Source organism: Myxocyprinus asiaticus, chromosome 22 (assembly GCF_019703515.2).
Source record: "Myxocyprinus asiaticus isolate MX2 ecotype Aquarium Trade chromosome 22, UBuf_Myxa_2, whole genome shotgun sequence".
Lineage (NCBI taxonomy): Eukaryota > Metazoa > Chordata > Actinopteri > Cypriniformes > Catostomidae > Myxocyprinus > Myxocyprinus asiaticus.
The window spans coordinates 17,592,531-17,609,095 of NC_059365.1; the positions used below are offsets into that span (position 1 = coordinate 17,592,531).

Here is a 16,565-nt window from a genome sequence, read left to right on the forward strand (position 1 = left end):
TATGTTCTATAATATCAAAGGCAACACAAGCTACCACAACAAGATGCTGCACAAGGTGATAAGATGTATAGCATCTGACATGCAGAAGAATTTCTGGAGAGTACCTGCTGAATTAGAAATGTGATATTCCGATATGTAAAGGTCACTCATTAGATATGGTTCTTTTCAAATCTCTCCAAGGGCATTTCCCAGCCTAAAGTCTACATTTGGGGTTTGAATTTCAAGCAATTTAAATATTAATAACTATCTAATAGGAAAAAGAGTTTATCTAATGTGTCAGACATGTGCTATTAATCCAGGATTAATGAAATTATGAAATTATAATGCCATCTTTATAACAAGACACCGTTTTCTAAATGTTGGACACTAATCCTGAAAGCTAAGAATATTTTTACCCATGCATTACTTTAAGAAAATATTATTTAGACTTCTTGTATTTTTCTTCCTTTGAACTGAATCGGTCTAATTTGGGGTTACAATTTTATTTCCGTGAAGTGCTTGGAAAAATTTCCTGTCCTCTGAATTTAATCTTGGCTCCCGAGACCAATCTGACCCCAACCATAATTATCCGAAAGGGAAAATTGCTGGGCGGGCAGGTATAGATGGAGTTCCCACCGAAATGAAGCGCTACGGTCTTGGGTAATTGATAAGCATTAAAATGACATCCTCTTCCTACGCCTCCAAATAAGATGTCTAATAAAACATCAGAATAATCAAACACCAGCAAAAAACAATTAGGTATGCTCTGCCGAATATTCAGCAGTTCCTCCCTGGTGAAATTGATTGAGAAAGAGTGACAAAAAAGATGACAAACAAACAAAAGTAAAAAAATTCCTTGTGGATGCGAGAACACTTGGCAATAAAGCTCATTCTGATTCTGATTCTGATTCCTCCAAATAGAGATATTAAATTAAAAGTCGTTATAGTGGTTGAGTTTCAGTTAATCTATTAATACCCTTCCTATATAGATTCAGTGAAGATTGATCGCGATTGATCAAAGACGAGTGAGCAGCTGAAGAATGCATGTGCCAGCGTCTCATTACAAAGCAGGACTTAAAATGACCCAGTGCCTTAGATGTTAATTATCCCACAGTAATGTATGCACATCCCCTTTGGCCTCTGCCCTGCTATGTCCCTGTAGTCCTCACATCTCTTCCCTGTCAAAAAAAAAAAAAAAAAAAAAAAAGGAAAAAACAGGTCTCAGTCCATACGAATAATTCAGGCTTTCCAACACATCTTTGTTACAGTCATAATATATAGATTTGACTTCATACACAGTTTTAAATAGAAAGGTAATCCATATGTACCATTCATTCACACATTTATTTTAGCACCTAAAAGTAGGTAATGTTTAGGAAGTGAAATCAGTTCATTTCAAGCAGTCTGATCTGAAATGCATTGTTGCACTGTCAGCCACCTGGGCATCTTCACCTAGAAACAGATCTGAAATAACAAAATTCTCATTAGTGTAAATTTTCATTTCTAAAATTAGATTTAAGCTATCATAACTTCAAATAACACAACTGGTTTTGCACAACAAAGCAGTCCTTTGTGTTTGGCAGCTATCATTGGTCTACTGACAATGTGTGGCACCAACAAAATCAGAAAAAGACATTTCGTTGGCACTGATCCCAAAGAATATCTTGGTGATCTCTGTGATGCCACAAATAGTCCAAAACATGTTTTGTGCAGTAGATCTGATTTTGAGCTGTCCCAGAGTAGGAAACTCTTTTGTCAGTTAAAAAGGTAGACTTTGCAAACTTCTATCCAAATGTGTTCCATATCACAATCAATGATTCCAGAAAATCTATGGCTCTAACTTCATGTGGGCCAATCTAACACAAGTGTGGCAGGTCTTAAGATTTATTCTGGGCTTGATGCAGATGTAAGAATCCACACATCAAAGTCGATCTCTGTGCACATTAAGGATTTCTGAGGTTTTGAAGAGATGTAGCGCTGCTTAGTCTGACATTCCCCCATCACCATCAAACAAAAGCATTTCTCTCTCTTGAGAAAGAGGTGTGAGCTCCGAGATGAGCTTCAGCTATGGTGACCAATCACAACAGTGTACACAATCTGTTGTCTTAAGGCAAGGAACAGTCAGGTTTATTTTGTCACTTACAAGGCATCATATGTTTTCCTTTTCAGTGTTTCTGCTTACATTCTTGATAACCTGTCCAAAAAAAAAAAAGAGTGAGAAAACATGGGAATAATAATTATTTTTTTATTTCTTAATTACAGTGGCCCCAAAATGTTGTTTTTGTTGCTTAAGTGGATGTAGACACTTTAGCAACACTTTAATTCCAATTCCAATGCATTAGATTTAAATATAAATAGTGTCATCTGCAAAATAAATCATGCTCAGCTATTTTCACAATATGTAGCTTTTACAATAATGAGCTACATTTTCCAAACAGTAGTGCTTTAGCATCACAAAACGCTACATTTGTCACATTGTATTACGAACGTAACAATGGAGCCGAGGGAGTAATCAATAGGTTTACCTAAACTGTCCCCTAATTCTCTGATGAAGCACTGGAAAATCTAAATTGGTTAGGTGAATAAGTTCTTTCTGACAGTTCATGTAAATGAATTAGTTTACATAAATTATTCACTGATTCACTTGAGCCCTTGCAGCCTTAAAGGCATCATGTCATGAGGTCATTGTACAATACTGTAAGTTTCAGAAATAAAAACTCCCTCTCCAGTCCAAAAAGAGCATTTATTGTTTCTATCCTGCAAAAACGTCTTGTTTTGAAATCAGCCCCATAGTGACACAGGAATGGGGTGTTTGAATTTGGACTCCCTTCCCAGCGAACATCCCATATTTCCCATTACACGGCATATGTATTGAAGTGGCCACACAACAGGAGGGGAACCCGAGGCAGACCATCCCTTCTAACACTCTACCTACAACTGGATTCAGATTGATTAACCCATCACATTCACAGCTTGTGTTAGGCTGGATATTTTCACTGTTCTCAGCTTAATAAAGCATTATTGTATCACCATATCTTGCATGCCTAATAATATAAGTATTAGGAAGCAACAGTGTGTCGACTTTCAGTTTTCGATTGTTATTTCATTCAGAACAACTGTAGTAGTTTGATTGCATGCGTCACATAAATTGGGACAAACAGCTATCAGAGTTTTTTTCAGGGATTTTTGTAAATTGCTTGCCTATTAAAAAAAAAAAAAAAAAACAGTTCCATGAGTGTTATGGCAAGGGTGTTTGTGCTGCAAGTTATTAACCAATCATAACACAGTGGGCGTGTATATATTGAAGTCTTATAGGGAAAGCACAGAAAGTCGAGTGTTTCAGACAGAGGGCCAGAGATAGGGTGGAAAAAGGTCATCTAATACTATATTATTACTATATTTTATTTAAACAATACTAGATATGTTTTTTTTTTTGTTGTTGTTTTTTTTTTCTTGCTGAGAAATCCTGTTCTGTCAACAAGAAAATGTTATGCCATGTTCAAGAGCAGATATAGTGTTGCACTCATACAGTCCACTGTCTTTGTGCACCTGAGAGCTGAATAATGTCTAAATTACAACTGGAACAAAAGATTCTTTTATGCAAGGACCACTGGGCAGAGATGACAGCTATAATATTGGTCTCAGTACATACAGGTAACATTCTATCTAAGAGGAAATAGCCTTTTTAAGCTTGATATTGACATCCACTGACATGCAGAACAGATAACATAAGGTTAGTGTGTATTGTGGGATATATGGGGGGAAACATTAGATGGCATTAGACTGCACTATGCAGCAGACATAAAAAAAAAAATCTTATTTTGGGAAATTCCCAAAGTACACTTCAATTGACATGTAATGCTTGGATGCACTTGACTTGAATTTATGATTCTCATGATCTTAAAAACTTTTTAACCTAAAGACTGTTTGTAGATAAATATAAATTGTGCCTGCATATGGCCAAAAGTTTGGAATAATGTACAAATTTAGCTGTTTCGGAAGGAAATTGGTACTTTGATTCACCAAAGTGGCATTCAACTGATCACAAAGGATAGTCAGGACATAACTGATGTAAAAAAAAACCAGCACCATCACTATTTGAAAAAAGTCATTTTTGATAAAATCTAGAAAGGCCCCATTTCCAGCAGCCATCACTCCAACGCCTTCTCCTTGGATAATCATGCTAAATTGCTAATTTGGTACTAGAAAATCACTTGCCATTATATCAAACACAGTTGAAAGCTATTTGGTTCGTTAAATGAATCTTAGCATTGTCTTTGTGTTTGTTTTGGAGTTGCCACAGTATGCAATAGACTGGCATGTCTTAAGGTCAATATTAGGTCAAAAATGGCAAAAAAGAAACAGCTTTCTCTAGAAACTTGTCAGTCAATCATTGTTTTGAGGAATGAAGGCTATACAGTGCTTGAAATTGCCAAAAAAACTGAAGATTTCATACAAAGGTGTACACTACAGTCTTCAAAGACAAAGGACAACTGGCTCTAACAAGGACAGAAAGAGATGTGGAAGGCCAGATGTACAACTAAACAAGAGGATAAGTACATCAGTTTGAGAAATAGACGTCTCACATGTCCTCAGCTGACAGCTTCATTGAATTCTATCCGCTCAACACCAGTTTCATGTACAACAGTAAAGAGAAGACTCAGGGGTGCAGGCCTTATGTGAAGAATTGCAAAGAAAAAGCCACTTTTGAAACAGAAAAACAAAAAGAAAAGGTTAGAGTGGGCAAAGAAACACAGACATTGGACAATAGATAATTTGCAAAAGAGTGTTATGGATCTTAACCCCATTGAGCTTTTGTGGGATTAGCTAGACTGTAAGGTGTGTGAGAAATTCACAACAAGACAGCCACATCTATGGCAAGTGCTACAGGAAGCGTGAGCTGAAATGTCACCTGAGTATCTGCACAAACTGACAGCTAGAATGCCAAGGATCTGCAAAGCTGTCATTGCTGCATGTGGAGGATTTTTTGATGAGAACTCTTTGAAGTTGTTTAAGAAGTTCTGAAAAATTTGTTCAAATTGTAATAGTAATTTGTCATGCTATCAATGTCCTGACTATACATTGTGATCAGCTGAATGCCACTTTGGTGAATAAAAGTACCAATTTCTTTCCATAAGAGCAAAATCTGTACATTATTCCAGACTTTTGGCCGCCAGTATATATATATATATATATATATATATATATATATATACACTATATTGCCAAAAGTATTCGCTCACCCATCCAAATAATTGAATTCAGGTGTTCCAATCACTTCCATGGCCACAGGTGTATAAAATGAAGCACCTAGGCATGCAGACTGCTTCTACAAACATTTGTGAAAGAATGGGCCGCTCTCAGGAGCTCAGTGAATTCCAGCGTGGTACTGTGATAGGATGCCACCTGTGCAACAAGTCCAGTCGTGAAATTTCCTCGCTACTAAATATTCCACAGTCAACTGTCAGTGGTATTACAACAAAGTGGAAGCGATTGGGAATGACAGCAACTCAGCCACGAAGTGGTAGGCCACATAAAATGACAGTGTGGGGTCAGTGGATGCTGAGGCGCATAGTGCGCATAGGTCGCCAACTTTCTGCAGAGTCAATCGCTACAGACCTCCAAAGTTCATGTGGCCTTCAGATTAGCTCAAGAACAGTGCGTAGAGAGCTTCATGGAATGGGTTTCCATGGCCGAGCAGCTGCATCCAAGCCATACATCACCAGGTGCAATGCAAAGCGTCGGATGCAGTGGTGTAAAGCACGCCGCCACTGGACTCTAGAGCAGTGGAGACACATTCTCTGGAGTGACGAATCACGCTTCTCCATCTGGCAATCTGATGGACGAGTCTGGGTTTGGCGGTTGCCAGGAGAACGGTACTTGTCTGACTGCATTGTGCCAACTGTGAAGTTTGTTGGAGGGGGATTATGGTGTAGGGTTGTTTTTCAGGAGCTGGGCTTGGACCCTTAGTTCCAGTGAAAGGAACTCTGAATGCTTCAGCATACCAAGAGATTTTGGACAATTCCATGCTCCCAACTTTGTGGGAACAGTTTGGGGATGGCCCCTTCCTGTTCCAACATGACTGCACACCAGTGCACAAAGCAAGGTCCATAAAGACATGGATGAGCGAGTTTGGTGTGGAAGAACTTGACTGGCCTGCACAGAGTCCTGACCTCAACCCGACAGAGCACCTTTGGGATGAATTAGAGCGAAGACTGCGAGCCAGACCTTCTCGTCCAACATCAGTGTCTGACCTCACAAATGCGCTTCTGGAAGAATGGTCAAAAATTCCCATAAACACACTCCTAAACCTTGTGGAAAGCCTTCCCAGAAGAGTTGAAGCTGTTATAGCTGAAAAGGATGGGCCGACGTCATATTAAACCCTATGGATTAAGAATGGGATGTCACTTAAGTTCATATGCGTCTAAAGGCAGATGAGCGAATACTTTTGGCAATATAGTGTATATATATATATATATATATATATATATATATATATATATATATATATATTTATATAGCCATTATTGGCAAACCCATCGGCAGAGGTGTGATTTATCAATGTGTAGGTCCCGTGACGCTCCAAGTCAGGTGTCTGCACCATGAAACCATCACCCTCCTGGTTTTGGAGAACTCGACCGCTGACATCATGTTGGGACGCCCATGGCTCAAACTGCATTCCCCCATCATTTCCTGGTCTTCCAGCAACGTCTTGAAGTGGGGCTCCCAATGCTTTCCTACCTGTTTCCCCAATCTTCCCATTCCAAATCCCATCCTGTTACTCCCACTTCCAGGACGTCTTCTGCCCACTCCGCACCTCACAACTTTCTCCTCACTGACCTTTGGACTGTGCAATAGACCTTCTCCCCGGTGAGCCAGTACCCTGTGGCAAAATATATCCTCTCTCCATCCCTGAACAGAAGGCCATGAAGGAGTACATCGAGGAGGCTCTCAACCAAGGCTACATCTGACCTTCCACATCCCCTGCTGCTTCGAGCTTTTTCTTTGTGGCGAAGAAGGACGGAAGTCTCCGGCCCTGTATTGATTACTGCTCCCTCAACAAGATAATGGTAACGTGCCGATATCCACTTTTCCTCGTCCCGGCTGCCTAGGAACTGTTGAGAGGAGCTACCATCTTCACCAAGCTGGACCTGTGCAGCGCATATAACCTCATTTGAATCTGGAGGGGAGATGAATATAAGACCGCCTTTGTAACTCCAACCGGCCACTACGAGTACCAGGTGATGCCGTATGGCCTGGTCAACACCCCCTCCGTGTTCCAGGGCTTCATGAATGAGGTGTTCCGAAAGTAACTCCATCGATTCGTTCTCATTTACATCGACGACATTCTGGTATACTCCTGAAACAAGACCAACCATCGTCAACACGTCATGCTAGTGTTGGAAAAGCTGAGGATATACCATCTGTACCTCAAGGCTGAGAAATGTTCCATTCATCAGTCGTCCCTCCAGTTCCTAGGTTACAACATCAGCCCTGAGGGTATCCAGATGGACGAGGGGAAAGTAGAGGCTGTGCGATCCTGGCCCACTCCTACTACCATCAAGGTACTCCAGCGCTTCTTGGGTTTTGCCAACTTCTATCGTCACTTTATTAGGAATTACAGCTCCCTCACAGCCCCCTTAACATCTCTTCTCCAATCCAAGCCTAAATCTCTGACCTGGCTTCCTACGCCTTCCGATATCTGAAGGAGGCCTTCACCATGGCTCCACTTCTCATCCACCCCGATCCTAGTAAGCCTTTTGTGGTTGAAGTAGATGCCTCCACTAACGGCGTAGGAGCCATGCTTTCTCAGCAGCAGGGGAAACCATCTAAGCTCCATCCATGTGCCTTCTTCTCTTGAAAATTCTCCCCAGCGGAGCAAAATTATGACATCAGAATCCGGGAGCTCCTGGCTGTCAAGTTGGCCCTGGAAGAGTGGCAGCATTGGCTAGAGGGGGCCCAACACCACTTCCAGGTACTAACAGACCACAAGAACCTCGAGTACCTTTGGGAGGCTCGTTGTCTAAATCCTCGCCAAGCACGTTGGGCCCTCTTCTTCACACGCTTCAGTTTCAACATCTCCTATCGTCCAGGGAACAAGAACATCAAGGTGGATGCCCTTTCCCGACTTTACGCTCCAGAGGAAAGCCCTGAGAAGACAGACACCATCCTTCCTCCTCATAATTGTAAGCCCTATCCAATGGTGCCTGGACGATAGAATCTCTGATGCCACCACCACTGAACCTGCTCTGCCGGGCTGTCCCGCCAACAGAACTTTTGTACCCTCCTCTCAACGTTTATCACTCATTGACTCTGTCCACTCCTCCTTGGGCACTGGCCACCCTGGGACCAATAGGACCCTCTCGCTTATCCAGGACCGGTTCTGGTGGCTGCGCATGGACAAAGATGTCAGAAGGTTCATCCAGGAATGCCAGGAATGTGCCATGTCCCGAACTCCTCGACATCTACTGACTGGCAAGTTTCTTTCCGCTACCCATCCCACGCCGACCCTGGTCACACTTTGGGGTCGACTTTATCATGGACCTGCCATCCTCTGAGGGATTCATCTGTGTTTTGGTGGTCGTTGAACACTTCTCCAAAGTTGATACCCCTCAAGGGTCTTCCAACCGCTCTTGAAACTGCTGAAGCCCTCTTCAACCATGTGTTCTGAAACTATGGAATTCTCAAAGATATTGTCTCAGACAGAGGTCCCCAGTTCATTTCCAGAGTCTGGAGAGCTTCAACCTCTCTTCCGGGTATCATCCTCAGAGCAACGGGCAGACTGAGAGGAAAATTCAGGAGATCAGCCGTTTCCTTCTAACCTTCTGTCATCGCCGCCAGAACCGTTTAAGTAGTTTTCTGTCCTGGGCCGAGTACGCACAGAATTCCTTACGTCAACCCTCCACCAACTTAACACCCTTCCAGTGCGTACTCAGCTACCAACCTCCTCTTTTCCCCTGGTCCGGAGAGCCATCTGATGTTCCAGCGGTCAACCATTGGTTTAGAGAGAACGAGAGGGTCTGGGACTTAGCCCACCATCACCTGCAGAGGGCTGTGTACTGCCAGAAGATCCTTGCCGATGCCCAGATATCATCAACCCCCAGTTACCAACCCGGGCAGAAGGTTTGGCTCTCCACTAAGGACATCCGGCGGCACCTACCATGCAAAAAGCTAAGTCCCCGTTACATTGGTCCCTTCACTATCACTAAACAAATTAATCCAGTCACCTACCAACTGCAACTTCCCCCCGAATACCGCATTCACCCTACTTTCCACGTCTCCCTCCTGAAACCTCACTATCCGTCTCTCTCTCCTCACCCCTCAGAACCTGATCCAGCTGACGACCCCCCCCCCCCAAGCCACTAATCCTGGAAGACAGACCTGTCTACGCAGTTCATGACATCCTGGACTCCCGACGCCACAGGGGTCACCTTGAGTACCACGTAGACTGGGAGGGCTATTGTCCCAAAGAAAGATCATGGGTACCCCGAGATGACATTCTGGACCTGACCCTACTCACTAACTTCCACGACACTCACCCAGACCATCCAGCTCCTCGTGGACGGGGTCGGCCACGGCGTCGGGAGGCTCGTCCCTCAGGAGTGGTCCTTGGGGGGGGGGGGGTAATGTCACAGATCCACCTGACCTTCCCTCCACAAACACTCAACCTTCCTGTTCCCCTGAATACTGATCACCTGCACCTGTCTCTAATCACCGTGTAAATCAGTTCCTCTATATAACACTCCACTCTCCCTCCAGTCTTTGTCTGGTATCAAAGCAGTATACAGACTCACTTACCTTCTACTTACCTGACTCTTCAGACGCCATTCCAGCGTGCTCCCTCGACGATTCCTCTCCAGCGCTATTACAAAGTTTGTTCCAAGTCTCCTCTCCTGCGTCTCCTTCCCTTGGGGTTATCCTCCAGCCCAAGTAATACTACTACCTGCAAATACAATATCCTCCATCAAGTACTGTTGTCTGTTCCTGAACCAATCTGCTCATTCACCACTCACCTGCCATTTGTGTTTGTTCAAATAAATACCTGCTTTTGGGTTCACCACCATCTTCAAGTCTGGGTTACTGTAACATTCAGTGAACAAATTTACTTTAATGGTGCATTTCAATAACATAAAAATGCTGTGGTACAATTACAAAATATCAGGAAAATGAAGGAAAGTTTACTTGAAATGATAAATGATATACATATTATACAGTATAATCGAAAAACACTGTTGAAAATACTGTTCAGATTATGTTCTTCAAAGATACAGAAGCTCTGCCTGCCTGTCAACACATGATGCATCTCTGCCAACTCCACAACCCTTTCAGCTGCCCCCTGCTGCCATTATGATGGTGCTGGGGGAAAAAATAACACAAAAACTGATGACAAGCTCCTTTCATGGCACTTATCATTGCATTCTATCTGAAATCTAGATGAGCCAGACAAAGTACCACCAACCGCTCTACCACTAAAGAGAGCATAATCACTCTCAGCATCAGGAGTTAAGCTCATATCATTCTACCTTTATTCCTGTATGTGAGGATCTCCGTCTGGTGGTCCACACATCTACCCTGAATACCACATGATGACGCTTCTCCTTATCCAAAGGAGATATCTTGGTGTTTTAACCTCAGTTTAAAAAATAAGGAGGAACAAAGTCTTGCCGCGGATCCTTGGAGCCACACACACTTGCACGCTATTCTTACGGGGTTGATGGATACATTGTGGTGTTGGTTTCAAGATAGGACAAAGCATCACTTTCATCAGCACTCACAATGTAAAATGAATGCGGGCCGCAGTCAGAACAACTGAGAGCCTTGCATATGCCTTTTTGTACATTGACGTGATGCAATTTCAAAAAAATTTAATTCCACTGAATGACACATGAACGATGCCAAGATATAAGATTCTGCACCAGTAATGTCAAAACAGCTATTATTTCAGCTGACATACCAGCAAATGGAAAACTTCCCACACAGCTCCACCTTCAGTCTGAGATCATGACACCCATGACTACCTTCTTTAACATTAGTCAAAGCCACACTAAGACTTTATTCCATTTGGACAACCTTGAGGATGATTTTATATTGTTAAACAGCCTTTGTGATCTGCATGGCTCTGATATTCTGGGATAATGTACATCCATGTGTCTTAAAGCCCTCTCCATAGCACAATCATCCTGCATTAACCACTGATCACTGCAGGCTGTTAGAAGATGTGTATCGTAAATAGAGAGGGCAAGATGAAGGTGACTGGGGTTGGGAGGAATTGCAAAGCCCCTCTTAGAAGGTGCTTTCTTGTCACTTTTAATGTGGATCTGCCTGGAGGTGCTGTTTCAAGTTTACATGGGAAGCTCTTCTCAAATTGGGGAGAAAGTTTAAAAAAAAAAAAAGCACTTTACATTCTGAAACCTTGACAAAGTCTGTGATTTTAAATACACACTTCAAGTATTATTTCAAGGTTATTAATTACTGTAAAAGAGAGAGAGAGTGTGAAAATAAAGCTACACAAGATCAAAGTTGTGTATGTGGTGTAACATCTATAGGCTATGCTGAATTACAAAAGTTCTAGGTTTAAAGTCAATTTTTTACCATATTGAATTCTTATATATATAAAATTGTATATTTATTTATTTATATATAGAACTATCTTTCTACATCCGATTGATATTTAGAAATAAAATGTCACTTTAAATTTGAATCAAAAATATATATATAAAAAAAATAAAAATAAATGCCATGATCTCCACAACTATTTTGCATGTAGCATCACTCCAACAAAGGTATTTACGGTCTGTATGCATTTAAACAATCCAATGAAAGGCTCAGAATCAGCCTGTACTTTCAAATGTGACTTTGGTGCTTTTCGGACTGGATTCACTAGAGTTGCTTTGGGAAACCCCTCATGTAGGCCAAAAGTATACTCTGTTTTCTCAAAGTATACACTGCATTGCTATAGCAATGATGCCAGATGTTAACTTGATTGTTTAAATACCTGTTTCTACTGCACGTCACCAGTGTTATGTCAAAAATTATCCCATATTACTGATAAAACCTGATGGTAATATGATTAAAAATGTTTAAATGTGACAAAAGTAGTTGTATAGTTTGTATTTGAACACTTCCTGTTGGAACACTTCCTTTGGGGATGCAAGATGACTTCAAAAACATTTGCATGATGCCTTGAAAAAGTAGTGTTTTTAAATAGCCATTAAAAAATGTAAATATCTGTTTTTGATGAGATTTGAATTTTTGAAATGCTCTATTTTAAATACATGTAGCCATCTTTTTTCCCACCAATTACCTCTGTGTGCATATCACATTGCTTTTCAGGCCTGATAAAAACCATCTCTCTTTCAGTATTTTTAACCTAAATAGAATTAACTCGCTATTTTTAACTGCCGCCAGCTTTTTTTTTTGCACTGACCTTTGAACTGTTAAGTTCTCCCTGGTTTTTAAAAAGGGTGTTAGTGATGGTAGAAGAGTACAACCTCCTGATTGAGCTGAAGTACATCCTGAAGGATTACAAGAACCTCCAGAGCAGAAGTTGTTACCCAGCATCGCTTTAGGCTACCTGGATCACAGCCCACCCACAGCAGGGGGTGCTAGGTCAGAGGAGCCAGCAGAGAGCACTGCTCTCAGAAAGCAAAGAGACTCCTCAGTTAACACACAACCTCAGGGCATGACAAACTAAATGTCTACCCCAGCCTCTGTTAATGCCAAATGTTTTAACAATGTGTCTCGAACTGATAAACATGGAAAAATTGAAGTGCTCCATATTTTTGAGTTCATCGGTCAAAATGGACACAATTACACATTGTTGATTTCAAAAGATCTATTTATAAGACTGAATTATTGTGCTGGGCATGGAAAGACTTTATTTTTGATGCATTCAAAGATAGATTATACAACAATTGACTCATTTTGAAATATTAAAGCATTTGCAGTTCCCCACTGAAAGACATTATTCAGCATAATGAAAATGGAGTAGCAGCACAATTGCTAGTCTCCAAAACTATTGTTAAAAAGTTTTTGTTTTGACTATCTGAAAATAGAGGAGTATATTGCATCTATTTATTCTCGGTTATAGAACTGAGTGTTGCTTTTGACTACAGTGGATTATAAAAACAAATTTTGCCCACAGAACAGCTATTAAGGACTTGGGATCTGTGATAAGGACAATCTTTATCATACTTCCTGGCCAACATATGATAATGAACATTGGCAAAATAGGCCTCTGCTGGGATTCAACACTGCAGTTTATGGTCTAAATATACCTAGAGCTTTAAAAAAATAAAATAATTTTTTTTTAAAAAAAGCATAAATATCAGCTATAAACCATTATTTAAAGGTTGGCAAAGCATGTAATTTATGTGCCACTATCAGAATCAAACAGAATTGCAAAAATGATGACAAACAGTTTTCAGATGTGTTTCTTGAATGCTCTCCCATCTTTTATTGGTTAACAAACAGATAATCTAGCCCCCAAAATCATGCCATTGGCTGAGCCAAAGCAATTGACACTTTTTGGGGGAATCTCTGCATTGTAATCTGGGATTATAAATTACACCCTTCACCTTTACAGGTGCACATTATTTTGCTAAATGCTAAACTTTTAAACAGAAATAAATATTAATATTAGAATTATGTGTAGAATTATGTATACTCACATAAGATGAAGATTGTTTTCATCAGCAAAAGCATAAAAGTAAAAGAAAAAGCTGCTTTATTTTACATACTGTATGGTGTTGGGTGCACATTCATGAGGGCCGCCATGTTGCGATCAACAGCGAATATTCAACATGGTCTTATAGAATCAAGTTACTATTTTTACTAAATTATTTTTTTGTGGCTCATTGTATATATTGTGGCAGGTTCCTAGTGAAATAAACACTAGAGGCACTACAACAACAATGATTTTTATTCACTTTCAAATAAATCACGAGTAAAACGGCAGATTATCAGTTCATTAACACTTACTTTTCACCCTGTTCCTTACACATTGCTATCTTATGACATCAAAACACTTTTACTATAGTGCATGGCTTGTAGGACGATACATTTTAATGTTTGCATCACATAACCAACTAACTTTACAAGCTTGTTTGAATGCAATATAAATGATAAAGCATTGCACTTGCAATGTAAAAGACCGTGGTAAGAGTCCTGATGAGCATATACTATAAGTCAACACGAGAGCTCAATATGTCATAGAATCACAACAAAATTACATGGTTGCTCAATATATTTGCTTTTATGATACTATCGGTTAGGTTTAGGTTTGAGGTTTAGGGTCAGAAGGTAGGATTTGTAGATTTAACACTTGATAGAGCATTAACCTTGAAAACCTCATCTGTTTCCCTGCTGAAAAGACCAGCTTAACCAGCATGTGGGTCCCATGCTGGTCTCAGCTGGTTAATGCTGGTAAGTGCTGGTTTGGTGCTGGTCTAGCTGGTGGACCAGCATAGCCATGCTTTTCACATCCACCTTTTTTAATAAATTCATAAATAAATAATAATAAATTAGTGTTAACTGAACTTAACTAGTTGTTAATGACGTGATCATTAGCGCATGTTAGATGTGTCTGTCTTGGTATAAAACAAGAAAACAGAGGTATGTGTCTTCTCTCATTCTTATAGTCCCATCTTTCTCTCCACTCTAGTTTCTCTCATCAGCCCTGCAGTCTCGGGGTAACCCGTACATTACAGTTCAGAGAGAGCATGTGCACTGTTCAACAACAGCCGCTTAGATGTGCAAAATTAAAACTCTTTGATTTAGACGGTGGCTCACTTACAGTAACATTGCGGGATAATAATACATCTCTGGTGGATAATCTCTTTGCTCATAAATAGTGAACACAAAATGGGCTAAACTGGTGGCATTCAGGTTTCTTGTTCACAGGCGTGAGACGTTATCACTTGTCAATCATCGCAATTGCGTGAGTAACTTCTGTATTACATACACACATGGAGTGAAAATGTAGGGGATTCGCTCCAGCATTTAAACGCAGATATCCCTCCCAAAATGTATACTATGTACCTGGCAATAGTGGACATTTCACCTCGGAACTGCCTCAGTATGTGTAATTAATCACGAAATATCATTTTGCAAAAATGTCACCATAGTCATAATTTTCATGATATCAGGCTGTGAATATTACTCACTTTACCTTAATGATCCCTTGTGTTTACTACTTAGACTGAGATTTTGTGTGTGTGTGTGTGTGTGTGTGTGTGTGTGTGATGCTACATCTACACCACTTGGTGTCAGTGCAACATATACTCAAATTTTACTGAGTGTACCTTTAAAACATGATCACAAACATGGTTTGTTGTTTCCTAAATTTCCAGTACCCTAGGATTGGCCACATTATGATGACTCAATGACAAGCGGCATCTCCCATCAGACATTTTTGTATCGGCTCATGCATGTTTATCATCAGAAGCGAGGAAAACCTGGATTCAAATCCCATATTGATACCAGGAAGAAATTGCTTTTGCATGTGATTTGGAGGTAGCTTTGCTCCTTTAAATTGTTAACATTAAATTTTACTCCACTGATGGTTAGATTTGAGGAACAGTTTATTAAATATGCATTCTTCTTCATTGTATTACATCCTGCACAACTGAAAAAACTCACTTTACCCTAACCCCTGGACAATAGAGCTCACACATGCCAATCTGACCAACAATACATACCGGCCACCGAGGGCAGTGTTTCGAATTTCGCTAAACACAGACCGATTTTAGCTAAAGAAAAGTCACCTACTGTTTCCGATTTCACTGTGAGATCAGTCTGACCATTTAGATGTAAGCTGCTAAGAACAATGTCTGGTGTGGTTTCTGTTAGTCATGCCACAGCCAAGCTGGTCTCCCCACACTGTGGTTACCTTTGTTGTGATGCATGGGCAGTGGTCCTGCTAGGAAGGCTGCCTTGTCCGTCATTGCCTGGAAGCGTGTCCAGCTGTCCTGTCACTCTGTCAGCAATGCTGCCTCTCATGGCCCAAGATTAAACACTCCCGATGGGGCCTCCAGAAGAAGTGGCTCACCTGCCTCTCATGGCCCAAGATTAAACACTCCCGATGGGGCCTCCAGAAGAAGTGGCTCACCTGCCTCTTTGGACTTATGTCAAAAATGTTTCAGCTCAGGTAATTTGCTACAATCAGTGCTATTTTCTCTGTTAACTTCAAAAGCCCCTGTGAAGGCAGAAAAGAGAAATGAAAGAAAGGAAAATGGCATTTAGTTGTGAGTAGCGAAAGATTGAATTGTTGAGGTCTGGGATGGACTCAGGAAAATGTGTGTTCCTTAAAGTATGCCAAGCCAAATCTCAACAATATCTTTGCATTTCTATTGCAACTTAGAACAAAAAACACTTCAATAGTGCTGCTAGTGCTCTGAAAGTCATTTGACAAATTGCACAATTAAAACAATTTGTTGTCTACCTGCAATCATGCACAAACCATAACTACACTCACAGAGCACTTTATTAGGAATTCCTGTACACCTGTTTATTCATGCAGTTATCTAATCAGCCAATCATTTGCCAGCAGTGCAATGCAAATCATGCAGATACGGGCCAGGAACTTC

At 40.8% G+C, this 16,565-nt stretch overlaps 1 long non-coding RNA gene across 1 annotated transcript; it reads right to left on the reverse strand.

Annotated features, from left to right (window-relative positions):
* Positions 1–1,378: 1,378 nt before the first annotated feature.
* LOC127413107 (uncharacterized) lies at positions 1,379–15,972 on the reverse strand. The gene is made up of 3 exons (XR_007892544.1): positions 15,869–15,972; positions 2,123–2,173; positions 1,379–1,443 (listed from the first exon to the last, which is right to left on the reverse strand). It is a non-coding gene; the product is annotated as an uncharacterized LOC127413107 (long non-coding RNA).
* Between the last annotated feature and the right edge of the window lie 593 nt (positions 15,973–16,565).